The sequence below is a fragment of the Schistocerca gregaria genome, chromosome 1, assembly GCF_023897955.1.
Source record: "Schistocerca gregaria isolate iqSchGreg1 chromosome 1, iqSchGreg1.2, whole genome shotgun sequence".
Classification (NCBI taxonomy): domain Eukaryota; kingdom Metazoa; phylum Arthropoda; class Insecta; order Orthoptera; family Acrididae; genus Schistocerca; species Schistocerca gregaria.
The window spans coordinates 959,099,879-959,118,194 of record NC_064920.1 but is presented as its reverse complement, the minus strand read 5'-3'; the positions used below and the strand labels follow the sequence as shown (position 1 = coordinate 959,118,194).

Sequence of the window (18,316 nt, the reverse complement as noted above, 5' to 3'; positions counted from 1 at the left end):
GGCCTAATCGGACGGAATTCTGTGTGTATAATTGAATCATGACGTACACTGACTGTGGATATTCATGTGACTGATGACAACATCCTTCAACATCTTCAGTGTGTTACTGCAACAGAATTTCTAGATATGGCATATTAGTTTCGTTTAACCAGCATAAGACCTTAAGGAAACAGCATCAGCAGTGGCCCACTCAGCGAGTAAGGTAATACACCTTTCTTAAAACGTGTGGAAAACCGAGAGGGTGCCTACTAAGATAATCCAAGAAACAAATTACTTCAACCCATCAGTATGTAACAGTCATAATGGTAAACTGTGAAAGATCCTGGATTATACAATAGTCCCTCTCAAGCATCACCTGTGAATGGAACAAGCAGTTTTTAAAAGAATACGCTGATAAAATGACACGAAGTACCATCAGTCTCTTAACATACCATAAACCGACTTGGGTACGAAAGATGTAGATATAACAGAATCGAGTAGACAGCAAAAGCTCTTAGATTTCAGGATCAGTCAGGACACAGTTAAAAGACTTCGCAGAAGATAGTGCGCTGCGCCATTTTTGTTTTACTGACTGATAACTGGTAATCATAAGACGATGACTAGCCTAGTGTGAGGAAACACAAATTTTTCACAAGACATCATCAAGGAAGCAGCTAAAGTGGAATGCCAACATTGGTGGGGCATGATTGTAACATTCAGCGATGCAAACACTCAGCACAAGAAAAGAAAGAAGAACGAGGTCGTCTGGATAAAGAAATAGCCTTTCAACCGTAAGAACGATAGTAAAGGCGTACATCCTGGTTACTGTCAATCGTCGTTTGACGGATCGCCAGTCTCTTGGAGACTTCCCAGCTGGCCCAACTATAAAAATTTATTACTGACAAGTTCCAGGAGTCATATGCAAATGCCTAAAAAGCGAAAATTGTGTGATAACAATAAAGATACCACACCGGTTGCTCATTTAAAGATGCCTTGAGTTATCATATAAAGTTACTCGGGTACAGTTGTCTGCATCATTAATCGTAACTTAAATTACAACGCACGCAGAAGAATTTTAGTGAATTGCTGACAACTACCTATATTTTAATATAGTATCCTCAGAGTGTAGACAGGTGTTTTTATCCTTTGTTATGTTTTCATCTGTACATAGCTGCAGCAGTTTGCTGTAGGTCATCCACTGTCGCCGCGCGGGATTAGCCGAGCGGTCTAATGCGCTGCAGTCATGGACTGTGCGGGTGGTCCCGGCGGAGGTTCGAGTCCTTCCTAGGGTATGGGTGTGTGTGTTTGTCCTTAGGATAATTTAGGTTAAGTAGTGTGTAAGTTTAAGGACTGATGACCTTAGCAGTTAAGTCCCACAAGATTTGACACACATCTCATCCACCGTCAAATTAAAAACGTCTAGTACATATTCGTCTACCTGCCTATATCTTCGTGTAAAAGATTAACATTAACTTCTTTCCTAACCTATTGTGTCTTACCATTAACTAATATTTCATTTTATTGGTCTGCAAAACAGGCTGTAGCAAAATAACATTTCAAGAAATCCCACTTTCAACTTTCCTGGTTTTCTTTCCACCATTCGTTAACTTCCATACGGCTCAAAATGAAGCGAGGTACCTCTTGGTTACAGCATCAGATTAATATTCAAAGCCGCTGTGTTAAATCACCAGTCTAGTTACGTTCATGTAGTGTAGAGCGTATGATAATTATGTATACTAATTATGTTATTTATAGTTGTTCAAAGCAGAAAAATACATGAAGACTTATTATAGGTTAAGTGAACATTTTTGAGACTTTGACACGTCAACCCACAATTTTCGGACGCTGTATCAGTCGAACAAAGAAGGCCGGCACGTGTGTGACATTGTTAACGTTTCTGCCGAACGTGAGGAGACAGATGACCAGATGAATTTTGCGCAGCAGCATTCAGCACATTGGCAAATCAACAACCGAGCAGGCGTGCAATGCTTCCAATGGAACCAGGATCAGCGCTATTCGCACATCAGTGGTCAGTGGTCCAGGAACCGTCTGCATACTGAATTCACGGGCGTGACGTATCTGGCGATGCGCAGGTGACAGGGCAATCCCCGACCATGCCAGCGTAGAGGTACAACAATGGCGTAGTGCATTAAGAGGCGAGCAACGGATCGAAATAAAATTTATGAGACGTAATGATACAGCTGAGAGATTAACTTGATTGCAAAATAAAAACAAGAAAACAAATGCAGTGAAAACAAGTACACAAATACAGTGCAACATCAGTAATGTGTTGGCCCATCTCCTGCTGCAATACATGTCGCAGAACGCCCAGACATCGAGTTATCTGGACATCTGATGTTGTTCTGACGCAGACTGGGCCACAAATCTTGAAGAGCCACCTCCAAATCGTGTACAGAATAACACGGCATGATCTGGAGTTTCAAGTGGTCGCACATATTCGCTACAGGAGACAATTACGGGGAACGGGTTGTACACGCCAGAATCGGAAGGTGTCGTAGATAGTCTGTAGCAACTTGAACTGTATGCAGGCAAGCACAATCGTGCTGGAAAAGTGTCCAAGGTGAACCATATAGGAATGCCATAAACATAACGCTGACCTGTTAATGTACCACCTACCACAATTAGAGACCGTCGGCTATTTTTTTCTGTAGCTCCACAGGCCGTTACAATTCGTGGTGTGGAGGATGACATCGTTGGTGGAATTTTACTGTTCACCAGCCTGCCCCCACACCCCTGTACGGTTATTATCCATCGCCAAACCGAATCTGATCACTAAACATCATGTTTTGCCAGTCAGTGGAAGTCCACGTCCATCTGGCATGGCACCACTGTAGTGAGACGCCCGGGGTTAACAGCAGTACACGACGAGGGCGCCTAGATTCAAATGGTTCAAATGGCTCTGAGCACTATGGGACTTAACATCTGAGATCATCAGTCCCCTAGAACTTAGAACTACTTAAACCTAACTAACCTAAGAACATCACACACATCCATACCCGAGGCAGGATTCGAACCTGCGACCGGAGTGGTCACGCGGTTCCAGACTGAAGCGCCTAGAACCGCTCGGCCACACTGGCCGGCTGGGGACTAGATTGCAAATTCACATTCGCGAGGCCTGCAGGAGATGGTTTCTGAAACAACTGGCAACAGTACATTTGTTTTATCATGCAGCGAATTACTGTAGGATCCCTGATAACTTGCCACCCGAACCTTCGATTCCCTTACATCGTTGTCTTCCTGGCAGCTGCAGACCCCATACGTCTTACCCGGTATCGTTCTCATGTTCAGTGGTCCCAACATCGTCTGACGAACACTCCGAACGATCGACTTGAAGAACCACACGGTGTGTTCACTAGCATACGGTTTTAGGGCCAATGATTAGGCCCCTTTCGAACTGACTTAACAGTGAGAAATGTTGTCTAGCACGTATACCTAGCATTACGTGCATACTGAAGCCCTACTCTGATCAGGATGTGAAAGTTGAAGTGTATGACTCGTCCACTACGCGCCGTGCACGTTTGCAGCTCCTGCGCATGCACACCAAACTTGGATCATTTGCATATCGGATCTCACTGTACTTATCTGCAACGTTTCGCGTTTGTACCTTTCTTCCGTCCCGGTGCGCTGTCTTCAGTGTTCCTGATCGTATTTACGAAACTCTGTAACTATACTTCTCAGTAATTTTGTCAAGTCATTGTTTTATCTATTTACACCAGGCGAATTATGTTTCCATGGACGAAAACAGTTGACACAAGAAGAGAATAGACCAATGCTTGACTATAGCAATAAAGTTCAAATTGATGAAACTTGCAGTAGCTACACAATGATGAAGAGGTAAGCTCAGGATAGACTAGCATAGATAGTTGCATCAAATCAGGATTCGGACCGAAAACCGTGGCAACAACCACAAAAACGATACAATATCTATGCTGAAGAGAACGGGTCCAGACTTGTTAATGCCCTTCGCTTTTCATCAAAATGAACCTTAGATACAAAATTGTTTCGTGTTACTGCATACGTTTTCAAAGCGTTTTCATGCTAAGGTTACTTTCAACCCAAGGTGGTAGGGCCTTCAGCAAAATTAAGCGAGTTGACAGCTGATGAAGTAGGTTCCCATTTCCAAACATTTCTTTCTTGTCTGTCTAAAATAACGGTAATCATCCAAAGACATTGATCGGGACCAACGAATTGACCTTAACATATTTATTCTTTTGTTCGTTCAGTACTATACCAGACAGTAACGTATTGGACTTTTTATGTGTACGTGCATAATTTGCTCCTTGCGTGGTGAACAGTGAAGTCGACGTCTTCTTCATCATGTTAAACGAGGGATCTTTATCTCCAGTGATGGTTTACGATGCCCAGAAAAATACGTGACTTGCTGAATGAGTCTTCATCCCCACCTGGAATTTAACAATTACCTGCAGATGGTAGTTTGAGAACGCAAATGAAGTGGCTCTCATTTAGCATAATGAACCCAGTATCGACATCTGGAAACAGGGAGGAGTGAAGACGCACAGGGAATAGAAGCTATTGTAGGCGGCACAATAGTCCCCCAGTCAGGCACTTCCGAGCAGGGATACCATATCGGCCGAGGGCGCCTACGCTGATGTCAGCAGAAAGGCATGAATATCCACGTCTCGGTTCTCCTCCGCCTGCCGCCCGCTCCTCCCAACCCCATGTCCTCCGTCTTCGTCTGCCGATGCAGCGTGCCTCTCTGCGGAAATTGATTTCCTTAGCCATAAATGCGTAGAATGGAGTCGGATCAGATGTTTCATTTCACGAGGAGACGCTACCTGAATACAACGTCGTTTTATTGGGAGCTCCCGTTTCATTGTGACAGAACAGAAACGGCTGCGGATGGCGGTTAATAGAGCATCGCTCGCAGGCCAGACATAAATGCAGCCCTCCAGACGGAAACGTCTCCAATCATCAGCGCTAAGGAACGGTACACAGGAGGAATCCATCGGTTTTGTTTCCCCACTCCTTCACGAATATAATGCTTCACCACTGGGAGGTATGATTTCCGACGATCAATACGTACAGTTTTGCCCGACAGAGTGTTTGCCTTGTGTACTTTCTAAGAACAGTACACGGTGACACGAAGAGTGATAGGAAACGGTGTCTTCATCATGTTCCACTTACAAACACTAACACAACTTTTTCTTCAGCCTAAAGAATAAAATTATTATTAACATTAGTAATAATAAACCAGCTTTAGACACCATACGTTTATTGTTTCTCTGGTGACCGATGACCAGAACTAAATTCAAGGACTACAATCCCTGTACTGAGCTTATTTTGTAGTTCAGTTCCTCAGATATAAATTTGCAGTCTTATCCATTGATTTAAAGCTGAGTGCATATTTGAACTACATCAGAAGCTCAGTGTTCAAATTGTTGGATTGAACACGAATTTTAGCTTGGAAAAATCCAAGAAGTTGTGAAAACAATAACCTTAATTTATTTTTACTAATCATCATAACCAACGTATAAAATTCGCCTGAAAATATGAAAAATTCCCATCAATGTGTGTCAGGAAGAGTATCTTTCTGGGAAATAGAGTACATTCTTCTGTTAAGTTGCAATTGTTTTTAGATTAAGTTGTCTATCGTCTAATGCCGCGGTAGTTTCTTTAAACACGACTCAGCCGATTTTCTTCCTCTTTATTCTAATCGCATTTATTCTGCCTTTAATGATATCGTTGCCAACGAGACGTCATAGCCTAAAAACTATGGGACCAAGGATATCCAGCCTCTTACCTCACTAATTTATGATCGTTTTTTCAATTGAAGCAAGCTGGAATTAAGTTGACTTATTATGTACGAGATTATATTATTAATTTTATATACGGGTATAAATGGTAGAAAACCATAGTTGAAAATGACATTCACTTTCAACTGGGCAAAATTGATGAATCAAGAACTGGTTGCTGTTCTCGGGGATTTCATCGGAGGTTTTGGTTCCATTTTTACCCTTTGTGAGCCTTACTCCTACAAACACTTTGTCGCTGTTCACGAAAGTATATACTTCCAAACAAAGATGGCATTTAGAAGGTATGACTGTGCACCAAGCCGTAATGGAAGTAGATGTGCATCTTTAGGCACCAACATAATTTATCAGTAGTTTTCTATTTTTAATGACAAACTCCTTGTATGCTACCAGCGAATCGAAAACTGTCATCTGCTTTGCCTTAAATTCAGCCAGCGAGAGCGTTCCGTTTCATCTCCCCTCATTATTACTCCTAAATATTTGTATGACGTAAGCGAAAATCTGTGCCCCACAAATCCTGTACACAAAAACTAGTACAATTTCACCTTTCGTAATGTTAATAATTTTACATTTGCCTAAATTAAGAACTATCTGGAATTCTTAGCGCAAACCCGATTTTTGTTGAAATCCAATTAGATATTACTGCAGTTTTTAGGAGATAAATTTTTCTCAAATTCAACTACATCCTACGCTATAAGTCCGAAGTTCCAACTAATACTATCCGCTTAATATACACGACGAATATCAACAGCCCTATTACGAAATATTACTTTAGTGTCAGTAGATGTCTCCAGATTAGATTAGATTAGATTTTCGTTCCATAGATCCATGTGGAGATGTGGATGTGGAACATGTCAGCTTTTTCTTTTTTTAAGCTCAATTAACAATATTAATAGTATGAATATATAAAATACATCATTTGTTTCTATTAAAAAAGTCGTCAATGGTGTAGAAGGAGTTGGCCACTAGTAAGTGTTTCAGGCTCCTTTTAAACTGATTTTTATTTGTAACTAAATTTTTTATGTTTGCTGGCAAATTATTGAAGATGAGTGTTTCTGAGTAGTGAACCAATTTTTTAACTAAAGTAAGTGCTTTTAAGTCCTTGTGCGGATCATTTTTGTTCCTGGTATTGTATATATGAACTGAGCCGTTTGTTGGAAAAAGAGATATAGTATTTAGGACAAATTTCATTAAGGAGTAAATATACCGAGAGGCTGTAGTTAGTATACCCAGTTCTTTGAAGAGGTTTCTACAGGACGTCCGTGAATTTACTCCACAAATAATACGTATTACACGCTTTTGGAATCTGAAAACTTTTGTTTTGACTTGAAGAGTTACCCCAAAATACTATACCATATGACATTATGGAATGAAAGTATGCAAAACATGCAAGATTTTTCATTTTTATGTCGCCTTTGTCTGCTAACACTCGAACTGCAAATACAGATTTGTTCAGGCATCTCTGCAATACTGTGATGTGCTCCTCCAACTGAATTTATTACAAAGTAGTAATCCCAGGAATTTAAGACTATCAACCTCTTCTATCTGCTCTTCTTCATACTTTATGCATATGGTGGGTGGAAACCTCTTACAGGTTCTGAATTGCATATAGTGAGTCCTTCCGAAGTTTAATGTCAGTGAGTTGACTTTAAACCATTCTTCAATATCCATGAAAATATCAGTAGCAGATATTTCTAGAACTACACTCTACATACTATTTATTGCAATACTTTTGTCATCTTCAAACAAAACGAACTCTGCTTCTGGCAGTGTAACTGATGAGAGATCATTAACGTACACGAGAAAAAGCAATGGCCCTAAGATGGATCCTTGTGGGACACCACATGTAATTTCTTCCCATTCTGATGATGACTGATGACTTAATTCACTAGTCCCTAGCACTGACACCCTTTGTTTCCTGTTGATTTATTTGAAAGGATGTTGTTGTTCACTCAATCGAATGCCTTTGACAAATCACAGAAAATACCTGCTGTTTGTAACTTGTTATTTAATGAATTAAGTACATTTACACTGTAGGTGTAAATAGCCTTCCCGATATCAGAACCCTTCAGAAATTCAAACTGTGTTCTTGATAATATGTTATTTGTGGTCAGATGCCTGAAAAGCTGCCTGTACATTACTTTCTCTAAAATTTTTGAGAATGCTTTCAAAAGTGAAATCAGTCTGTAGTTTGATGGTATCTCTTTATCCATTTTCTTGAATAGAGGCTTAACATCTGCATATTTTAGCCAGTCAGGAAATTTCCCAGTTATAATTGACTGGTTACACAAGTAACTTAGAATTGTACTAAAGTCACTAGAACAACTTTGTTGGTATTTCATTGTAACCACTAGAACGCTTTGTTTTTATTATGAAAGTTATTTCTTTTGGTGAAGTGAGTGACATATTCATGTACCTGAAGCTATTTGTAAAGGCTAGTTTCAGGTATTCAAGGGCATTATTTACTGATCCTGACAATCCCATTGTTGATAAGGTCTGCGTTTCGTCTGCAAGGTAATTTTCGATCCAGTTATTTGGTTGATCAGGTATGCAGCTCAATTTTTTATATAAAAAAAGAAAGAATAAGTCGTCGTTCTAACAACGAACTGAAACATTTTCTTAGTCTAGATGCACCAGGTCAGTATGCTTACTTCTGTACACGACGCTGAGAATATCATATAACTAAAGCGCAAGTTAGGTTTCGCATTGGAATCAAAAGATAATTTATAATTTATTTTGTTCGACGTGTGTCCTTATAATTGAACTCCGAATATATTCTAGGACTGGTCTTCAGGACGACTGTTCTTTGTACCAATTGTACTTTCTTTCTTGTAGATGGATGTGCTCTTCCCAGTCGCTGGCAATATTTATCTATTCAAGGCATGTGCTGTAATAACTCTCAATATTAGCGTAATTTCACACGCAAATTCTGTATAACAGATTCAGCAGATACTGCTCTCACCAGATACTGTATGGAGCCTTTCAGAAATTTAAGTTACTTGCAACACCAGTAGTTTCATTACTCAAATTTAGTGAGAGTTTCTAGACTGCCATTTATAAAAGATTTATTTTCTTGTTTTCCTATTTTCTGATTTGTTTCTTATCTTTCCTACAAGAGCACGAACAGTGTTTTTTATGTCATTGACAACTTCAAAAAGTGAACAAAATTTCTTGGTATTTTGGAACAGGTCTTTCGATAACATTTTGTTAGTTGTTATTAAACGTTTCACAAATTGCCCTTCTGCTGTTCGAACGCCTTCCACTTGCAATCTGTCTGTCTAGAGATTTATGCTGTACTTTGTTTCAATTGACAAGTAGGCGCTGTTTCTTCGGAGAGCTTCCCGATGTTTTTCGTCTGTTAACGGGTATCTCTACTATTTTAATTTAGTATTAAGAGCCTATGTTTTCGAGTTAGATCGATTATTTATTTGAAATTGTATCACAGTTCTTCTAGATGCAGAAGAACTTCAACATAGTGGTTATTAATTATTTATCTGGAATCAGGTAAACCTTTCAGACTCTTTTGTTGAAAATTGTTTGTTCACTGAAGTAACCTTACCATGTGGTCCTCTTTTCACCCAACAGCATCGCGTTCACTGATTCCAGTCACTATGTGAACGTTCTCAAAGAGGTCGGAACTTTTTCTTAACAATAGACTTGTGATGTATGTGACCTAAGTAACGTACACAAAAGTGTTTTGTAATAATCACGGAAGAAAATTATATCATAAGAAAGTTAATGAACGCCTGAGGTAACCAACGGTTAAAATTTCGTCCCACTACTTCAGCAAAAGCTCGAAATCGATGCGGCACAGAAAGGTTTCGTTTGAAGTTACCACTTTCTACTGAAAATAAATGTGGTAGTCAATAGCATGACTGAAGTTTAATACAATTCGTTGTTCTTATCATTTATCAAATATTCAATTTCTACCTCAGGTGATTTACCATTCTAGCTTCTGTAAAAACACACCTTTTTCCGTGCCATGGGTCCGTACTTTCGATAAGCACTCATTTCTTCATTTTACTTTCTCCCTATGGGGGAAATTGTTTTTTAAGTTTTCCGGCACAACATCGGAGCACGTATAACGATTCATTGTTGTCAAGCCACAGAATAAGAAGGGAACATCTTGTGGGGCAGCTGGAACATTGCAGAAGATGTTCCATGTCCTAGTCTTCACCGCACTCGAATTTCTTGTATGCTTTGTACTTAAGACTCCATTTAATTGGGTTAGTTTTGAATGGCACCACAGCCATTACCCGCTCATGTGCGGTTTAGTGTTCTCCAAGCCTTGTACCCAGAGGTATTTCTGCTGGCTCTCTCTTGTGAGCCATGGGCGTCCTTCGGGAGCTCATTTAGCTCGGTATTGAGGAATCTCATGCAGAATTTAAGTCTGCCAGATTCGCATAAAGCACCTTGCACGGAGTGGCGCTCATCGAATGCCTGTTGTTAGCCTGCTTGTTTCATTTAGGCTTGTATAAACTTTTTGTCGTGTGTGAATCTGGACAATACGGGACATACATACTCTGTCGTGGATACTCAAAGTGCTTGGGCACTTCTTCGGAGCACAATAGGTCTGACTCCTCATTCACTATTGGTCAGTTTCCCCTAGATGTAGTTCTGGTGGCAGCCTTGAGGTGGACTTTCTCGTAATGATATTTGTGTGTCATATATCTGTACAGCATGACACCAGGTAGGGTGGTTTGTCTGTGTATTCCAGATTGCTGTCATTACAGGCGACGTTCAGCTTTCTGTTTGCCTGTTATGAGCTAACGTGTGTATTCTAGAGGTTTTGTTTCAGGAAGTTTCTCTTCGTGCTGTTCAGACATGATCGTTAACGAGGTTTTTAGTTCCCTTCCACTTTCTTGAAACCCTTTCTTCCTGTGGTACTAACCAGATCATCATCGTAGAAGAAACGGATAGTATGGTCCGGTATCGGTCGATCTTTGTGCGTAAATTAAATAAAAGCAGGGCCAGGAGACTTCTTTAGGCGAGACCGTTCTTTTGTCGACGCCATCGACTTTTTCTACCATCCAGTGTTACGACCTACACAAAATACTTATTAGAAACTGTTGTGTTGTATTATATGGCAACATTTATCTTCGCTGACCGCACATGTGTTTATTCTGAGCAAAAATTTCGTAAATACATAGCGTGTGAAAGATAAGTGCATGACAATGATTTCGGTCGCTCAACGGGGTGATTATCAGCGGCCGTACAAATTCCCAGTCTTTACACAGTCTAGACTCGCCACTCGCGCAAATGATGAAGAAATGATGAAGGAAGTACAAACACCCAGGCTCCGAGTGGAGAAAATCCCTGACCCGGCCAGGAATCGAACTTGGGACCCCATGATACATAGGCAGCAACTCTAACCATTAGACCACGAGAGCTGCGGACCGGATAAGTGTAGATATTTGTACTGGTGATTGAGGACGTTATACTGAAGAAACTTACATAAGTGTCTACTAACAATTACTGCTAATACGAGTCGTATGTCTCTAGGTTGGGTTATTTTCAAGTACAGCTGGCAGGAGAAAGTCACTAATGCTTATTTTCCCCTGGATAGCATGTCATATGTTGAAATATGGACATGTGAGTGGAAACTGTTAATTTTTACTGCTAAGGGCACTCCACTTGGGAGTGCGGCTACTACTGTGAAGAAAACATCAGGTAGTAGATGTGTTAAACGGAAGACTGATCGACGCGAAGAGAAAAAACAAAAAAAACCACACTGACCTGTGTATATATTAAAATAATAGATAGAAAAAAAAACTACATTTACACCCGTTACTCCCTGTACATAGCATCTTAAACAGGCAGTACCAAGATATACAAACTACACTCCTGGAAATGGAAAAAAGAACACATTGACACCGGTGTGGCAGACCCACCATACTTGCTCCGGACACTGCGAGAGGGCTGTACAAGCAATGATCACACGCACGGCACAGCGGACACACCAGGAACCGCGGTGTTGGCCGTCGAATGGCGCTAGCTGCGCAGAATTTGTGCACCGCCGCAGTCAGTGTCAGCCAGTTTGCCGTGGCATACGGAGCACCATCGCAGTCTTTAACACTGGTAGCATGCCGCGACAGCGTGGACGTGAACCGTATGTGCACTTGACGGACTTTGAGTGAGGGCGTATAGTGGGCATGCGGGACGCCGGGTGGACGTACCGCCGAATTGCTCACCACGTGGGGTGTGAGGTCTCCACAGTACATCGATGTTGTCGCCAGTGGTCGGCGGAAGGTGCACGTACCCGTCGACCTGGGACCGGACCGCAGCGACGCACGGATGCACGCCAAGACCGTAGGATCCTATGCAGTGCCGTAGGGGACCGCACCGCCACTTCCCAGCAAATTAGGGACACTGTTGCTCCTGGGGTATCAGTGAGGACCATTGGCAACCGTCTCCACGAAGCTGGGCTACGGTCCCGCACACCGTTAGGCCGTCTTCTGCTCACGCCCCAACATCGTGCAGCCCGCCTCCAGTGGTGTCGCGACAGGCGTGAATGGAGGGACGAATGGAGACGTGTCGTCTTCAGCGATGAGAGTCGCTTCTGCCTTGGTGCCAATGATGGTCGTATGCGTGTTTGGCGCCGTGCAGGTGAGCGCCACAATCAGGACTGCATACGACCGAGGCACACAGGGCCAACACCCGGCATCATGGTGTGGGGAGCGATCTCCTACACTGGTTTACACCTCTGGTGATCGTCGAGAGGACACTGAATAGTGCACGGCACATCCAAACCGTCATCGAACCCATCGTTCTACCATTCCTAGACTGGCAAGGGAACTTGCTGTTCCAACAGGACAATGCACGTCCGCATGTATCCCGTGCCACCCAACCTGCTCTAGAAGGTGTAAGTCAACTACCCTGGCCAGCAAGATCTCCGGATCTGTCCCCCATTGAGCATGTTTGGGACTGGATGAAGCGTCGTCTCACGCGGTCTGCACGTCCAGCACGAACGCTGGTCCAACTGAGGCGCCAGGTGGAAATGGCATGGCAAGCCGTTCCACAGGACTACATCCAGCATCTCTACGATCGTCTCCATGGGAGAATAGCAGCCTGCATTGCTGTGAAAGGTGGATATACACTGTACTAGTGCCGACATTGTGCATGCTCTGTTGCCTGTGTCTATGTGCCTGTGGTTCTGTCAGTGTGATCATGTGATGTATCTGACCCCAGGAATGTGTCAATAAAGTTTCCCCTTCCTGGGACAATGAATTCACGGTGTTCTTATTTCAATTTCCAGGAGTGTATTTCTCTGACTACGGTACATAGACGAAAACTTCAACAACTTAAAAGAGCTGTTTACTAGCGCGTTCAAGTGTTATTAAGTATGTATAGTTTTTACTTCCAACCGAGCATTCAGTACTTGAGGCCTACATCACCCGCATCGAAGCATGTGATTATCTTCCTCCGCCCGAAGATCTGATGGAGCTCCAGGCGTCCTCGAACAAGATAAATTGCTATGAGACCGTAACATGGAGCTCCGCTCTCGGCTGGCGTTCATTCTCTCTAGTACTTGGTGGTCCACATTTCACAAAATGAACATCCTTATTATAATTGATGGCCGATGCCCTTGTTGACACATACTCATTAAGGTAGCCCGATGGAGGGAACTAGTGTGAGCCATCCGTCCATGAATCGCAGAAATTTTGTTCTGTGTTTTATCGTACTTAACACTGTATGTTTCGTACTCACTGGGGTAGAATGAGGGTGACAGTCCAATATTAGCCCAAACGAGAGAGGGGTAACAGCATAAAACCCATAACAGGCTGGCCAGTGTATCAGCCTTTTAATTTATTTTTATTAGTTTTTTTGATGCACCACAGCACGAATTCCATTCCGGTGCCAACCTGTTCATCTGAGACCTATGTACTCAATTCTTTGCTGCATGTATTCCAATCTCAGTTTTCTTCTAAAGTTTTCTCCCTCGACAGCACCCCCTAGTAATATGAAAGTTGTACCCTGATGTCTTAATAGATGTCCTATCATCTTGTCCCATCTCTTTGACAGCGTTTTCCACATGTTCTTTTCCTGTTCGATTCTGCGAAAAACCTCCTCGATCGTGATGTTAAAATACACCTAATTTTCAACATTCGTCTGTAGCGCCACATCTCAAATGCTTCGATTCTCGTCTGTTCCGATTTTCCTACACTGAATATTTCACTACCATACATGAACCAAGGACCTTGCCATTGGTGGGAAGGCTTGCGTGCCTCAGCGATACAGATGGCCGTACCGTAGGTCCAACCACAACGGAGCGGTATCTGTTGAGAGGCCAGACAAACGTGTGGTTAGAGAAGAGGGGCAGCAGCCTTTTCAGTAGTTGCAGAGTCAACAGTCTGGGTGATTGACTGATCTGGCCTTGTAACACTAACCAAAACGGCCTTGCTGTTGTGGTACTGCGAACCGCTGAAAGCAAGGGGAAACTACAGCCCTAATTTTCCCGTGGGCATGCAGCTTTACTGTATGGTTAAATGATGATGGCGTCCTCTTGGGTAAAATATTCCGGAGGTAAAATAGTCCCCCATTCGGATCTTCGGGCGGCGACTACTCAAGAGGATGTCATTAAAAGGAGAAAGAAAACTGGCGTTCTACTGATCGGAGCATGGAATGGCAGATCCCTTAATTGGGCACGTCGGTTAGAAAATTAATAAAGGGAAATGGATAGGTTAAAGTTAGATATAGTGGGAATTAGTGAAGGTCGGTGGCAGGAGGAACAAGACTTTTGGTCAGGTGAATACAGTGTTAGAAATACAAAATTAAATAGGGCTACTACAAGCTACTACAAACAGCATAGTGAACGCATTATTGAAGCCATGATAGCCACGAAGCCCACGCTTACTACACCATTACAAGATTATATGCCAACTAGCTCGGCAGATGATGAAGTAATTGGTGAAATGTATGAGGAGATAAAAGAAATTATTTATGTAGTGAAGGGAGACGAAAATTTAATAGTCATGGGTGACTGGAATTCGAGAGTAGGAAAAGGGAGAGAAGGAGACTTAGTAGGCGAATATGGATTGAGGGTAAGAAATGAAAGAGGAAAGCCGTAGGTAGAATTTTGCACAGAGCATAAATTAATCACAGCTAACACCTGGTTCAAGAATCATGAAAGAAGGTTGTATACATGGAAGAATCCTGGAGATACTAGAAGGTATCAGATAGTTTATACCATGGTAAGACAGAGATTTAGGAACCAGGTTTTAAATTGTAAGACATTTCCAGGGGCAGATGTGGAGTCTGACTACAATCTATTGGTTATGACCTGTAGATTAAAATTGAAGAAACTGCAAAAAGGTGGGAATGTAAGACGATGGGATCTGGATAAACTAAAAGAATCAGAGGTTGTACAGAGTTTCAGTGAGACAGGAATGGAGAAAAGTAATACAGTAGAAGAAGAAATGGTAACTTTGAGGGAAGAAGGACTGAAGGTATTAGAGGATCACGTAGGTAAAAAGACGAGGGCTACTAGAAGTCCTTGGGTGACAGACGAAATATTGAATTTAATTGATGAAAGGAGAAAATACAAAAATGCAGTAAATGGAGCAGGCAAAAAAGAATACAAACGTTTAAAAATTGAAATGACAGGAAGTGCGAAGTGGCTAAGCAGAGATGGCTACAGGACAAAGGTAAGGATGTACAGTCTTATCTCACTAGGGGTAAGATAGATACTGCCTACAGGAAAATTAAAGCGGCCTTTGGAGAAAAGAGAACCACTTGTATGAATATCAAGAGCTCAGATGGAAACCCAGTTCTAAACACAGAAGGGAAAGCAGAAAGGTGGATGGAGTATCTAGAGGGTCTATATAAGGACGATGTTCTTGAGGACAATATTATGGAAATGGAAGAGGATGTAGACGAAGATGAAATGGGAGATACGATACTTCGTGAAGAGTTTGACAGAGCACTGAAAGACCTGAGTCGAAACAAGGCCCCGGGAGTAGACAACATTCCATTAGAACTGCTGACGGCCTTGGGAGAGCCAGTCATGACAAAACTCTACCATCTGGTGAGAATGATGTATGAGACAGGCGAAATACCCTCAGATTTCAAGAGGAATATAATAATTCCAATCCCAAAGAAAGTAGATGTTGACAGACGTAAAAATTACCGAAATATCAGTTTAATAAGTCACAGCTAAAAATATTAACGCGAATTCTTTACAGACGAATAAAAAAACTGATAGAAGCTGACCTCGGGGAAGATCTGTTTGGATTCCGTAGAAAAACTGGAACACTTGAGGCAATACTGACCTTACGACTTATCTTTGGAGAAAGATTAAGGAAAGGCAAACCTACGTTTCTATCATTTGTAGGGAAAGCTTTTGACAATGTTGACTGGAATACCCTCTTTCAAATCCTGATTGTAGTAAGGGTAAAATACAGGGAGTGAAAGGCTATTTACAATTTGTACAGAAACCAGATGGTAGTTATAAGACTCGAGGGACACGAAAGGGAAGCAGTGGTTGGGAAGGGAGTGAGACAAGCTTGTAACCTATCCCAGATGTTATTCAATCTGTATATTGAGCAAGTAGTAAAGGAAACAAAAGAAAAATTCGAAGCAGATATTAAAATTAATGGAGAAGAAATAAAAACTTTGAAGTTGGTCGATGACATTGTAATTCTGTCAGAGACAGCAAAGGACTTAGAAAAACAGTTGAACGGAATGGACAGTGTCTTGAAAGAAGGGTATGAGATGATCATCAACAAAAGCAAAACGAGGATAATGGAATGTAGTCGAATTAAATCGGGTGATGCTGAGGAAATTAGATTAGGAAATGGGACACTTAAAGTAGTAAAGGAGTTTTGCTATTTAGGGAATAAATTAACTGGTGATGGTCGAAGTAGACAGGACATAATATGTAGACTGGCAATGGCAAGGAAAATGTTTCTGAAGAAGAGAAATCTGTTACATCGAGTATAGATTTAAGTTTCAGGAAGTCATTTCTGAAAGTATTTGTGTGGAGTGTAGTCGTGTGTAGAGGTGAAACACGGATGATAAATAGTTTGGACAAGAAGAGAATAGAGGCTTTCGAAACTTGGTGCTACAGAAGAATGCTGAAGATTAGATGGGTAGATCACATAACTAATGAGGAGGTATTGAATAGAATTGTGGAGAATAGGAGTTCGTGGCACAACTTGACAAGAAGGAGGGACCGGTTGGTAGGACAAGTTCTGAGGCATCAAGGTATTACAAATTCAGCACTGGAGGGCAGCATGGAGGGTAAGAATCGTTGAGGGAGACCAAGAGATGAATTCGCAAAGCAGATTTAGAAGGATGTAGTTTGCAGTATGTACTGGGAGATGAAGAAGCTTGCACAGGATAGAGTAGCATGCCTATTTGCCTGTGCTAGTCTAGTTTTGATGTCCTCCTTGCACCATCCTCCGTTAGTTATCCTACTGCCTAGGTGGTTGAATTCCTTAACTTCAATATTTCGAGACTATCAATCCTTTCATTAAGTTTGTCGCTGTTCCCATTTCTGCTACTTCTCATTACTTTCCTCTTTCTTCAGTTTACTCACAATCCATTTCTGCACTAATTAACTGTTCATTCCATTCAGCAGATCATCTAATTTGTCTTCGCTTTCACCCAGATTAGCAACGACATCAGCGAATCGTATCGTAGATATTCTTTCATTTTAGTTTTTTTATTTCCAACCCTCAACATTTCTTTTGTTTGAGATTTGGCATGCCTTTCCAAGGCACACCGTGGTCTGCCCCCTCTCACGTTTACAGCAATCATCTTACTCGTAGTAATTCAATTTGTTGAGGTATAGCAGAGAATACTATACAATGCTAATATTGCGAACTCGAAAGATATGAATGTTTTCCTCTCCAATTGTATTCGGTGAAGAGTTGCTATTCCTTCCCACGTGATATCTCTCGTCAACTAGGTGGTCGAGAAAGACAGGAGGGTTCTGTTGGTCAACAAAGGGCTATGCCGGCTGGTGTGTGGTACTGGGTGAATGTAGTGGATGCTGCCCCGACGCCGACAAAGAGCGGCACGACACGCCCAAGTTGGGTTGTGAGGGAGTGCTTCCGGTGAGATATTCCGTTTCTTCGTGGAAATTCGGTAAACACACCTTCTGGCGAGTTACGAGCGAGGCTTGCGAATGACATGACTTCCAGTTTTCGTTGGCAAATTCCGACGTTTTCTGTAAAAGATTACCTATGATTGGCTTGCTCAGGGAAAATCTCCATAACGTAGCAAAATTGGTGAAGAAATTGGCTTCAAGTATCTCCATTGGCGTAGGAGAAGTGCTTCGCCAGTAGAGAGGAATTTTCGATTGGTTATCAAGATCTCGATTGGAACGTTTAACCATGGCCACTGTGGTGGGGGTGGTAATGTACTGGGTTCGGCATGTACGGGTACTGTGTGAGGCAGTCTAGTCTCTCCTTTTGGTCTGAGTAGGTTACAAGACTGAGCACTGGCTGCTCTTGACAGTCCGCCTTCCATTGGCTGTCTAATATACTTTTGTTTAATAGTACCTGTTTGACGAAGTTGCTGATGTTTTGGCTTCAACTTAACTT

General features: G+C 41.9%; 1 protein-coding gene across 4 annotated transcripts in view; it reads right to left on the bottom strand.

The window, feature by feature from the left end:
* Nucleotides 1–18,316, bottom strand: part of LOC126276318 (lachesin) — a 1,594,347-nt gene that overhangs the window by 109,424 nt on the left and 1,466,607 nt on the right. The gene's annotated exons all lie outside the window — the stretch shown is intronic.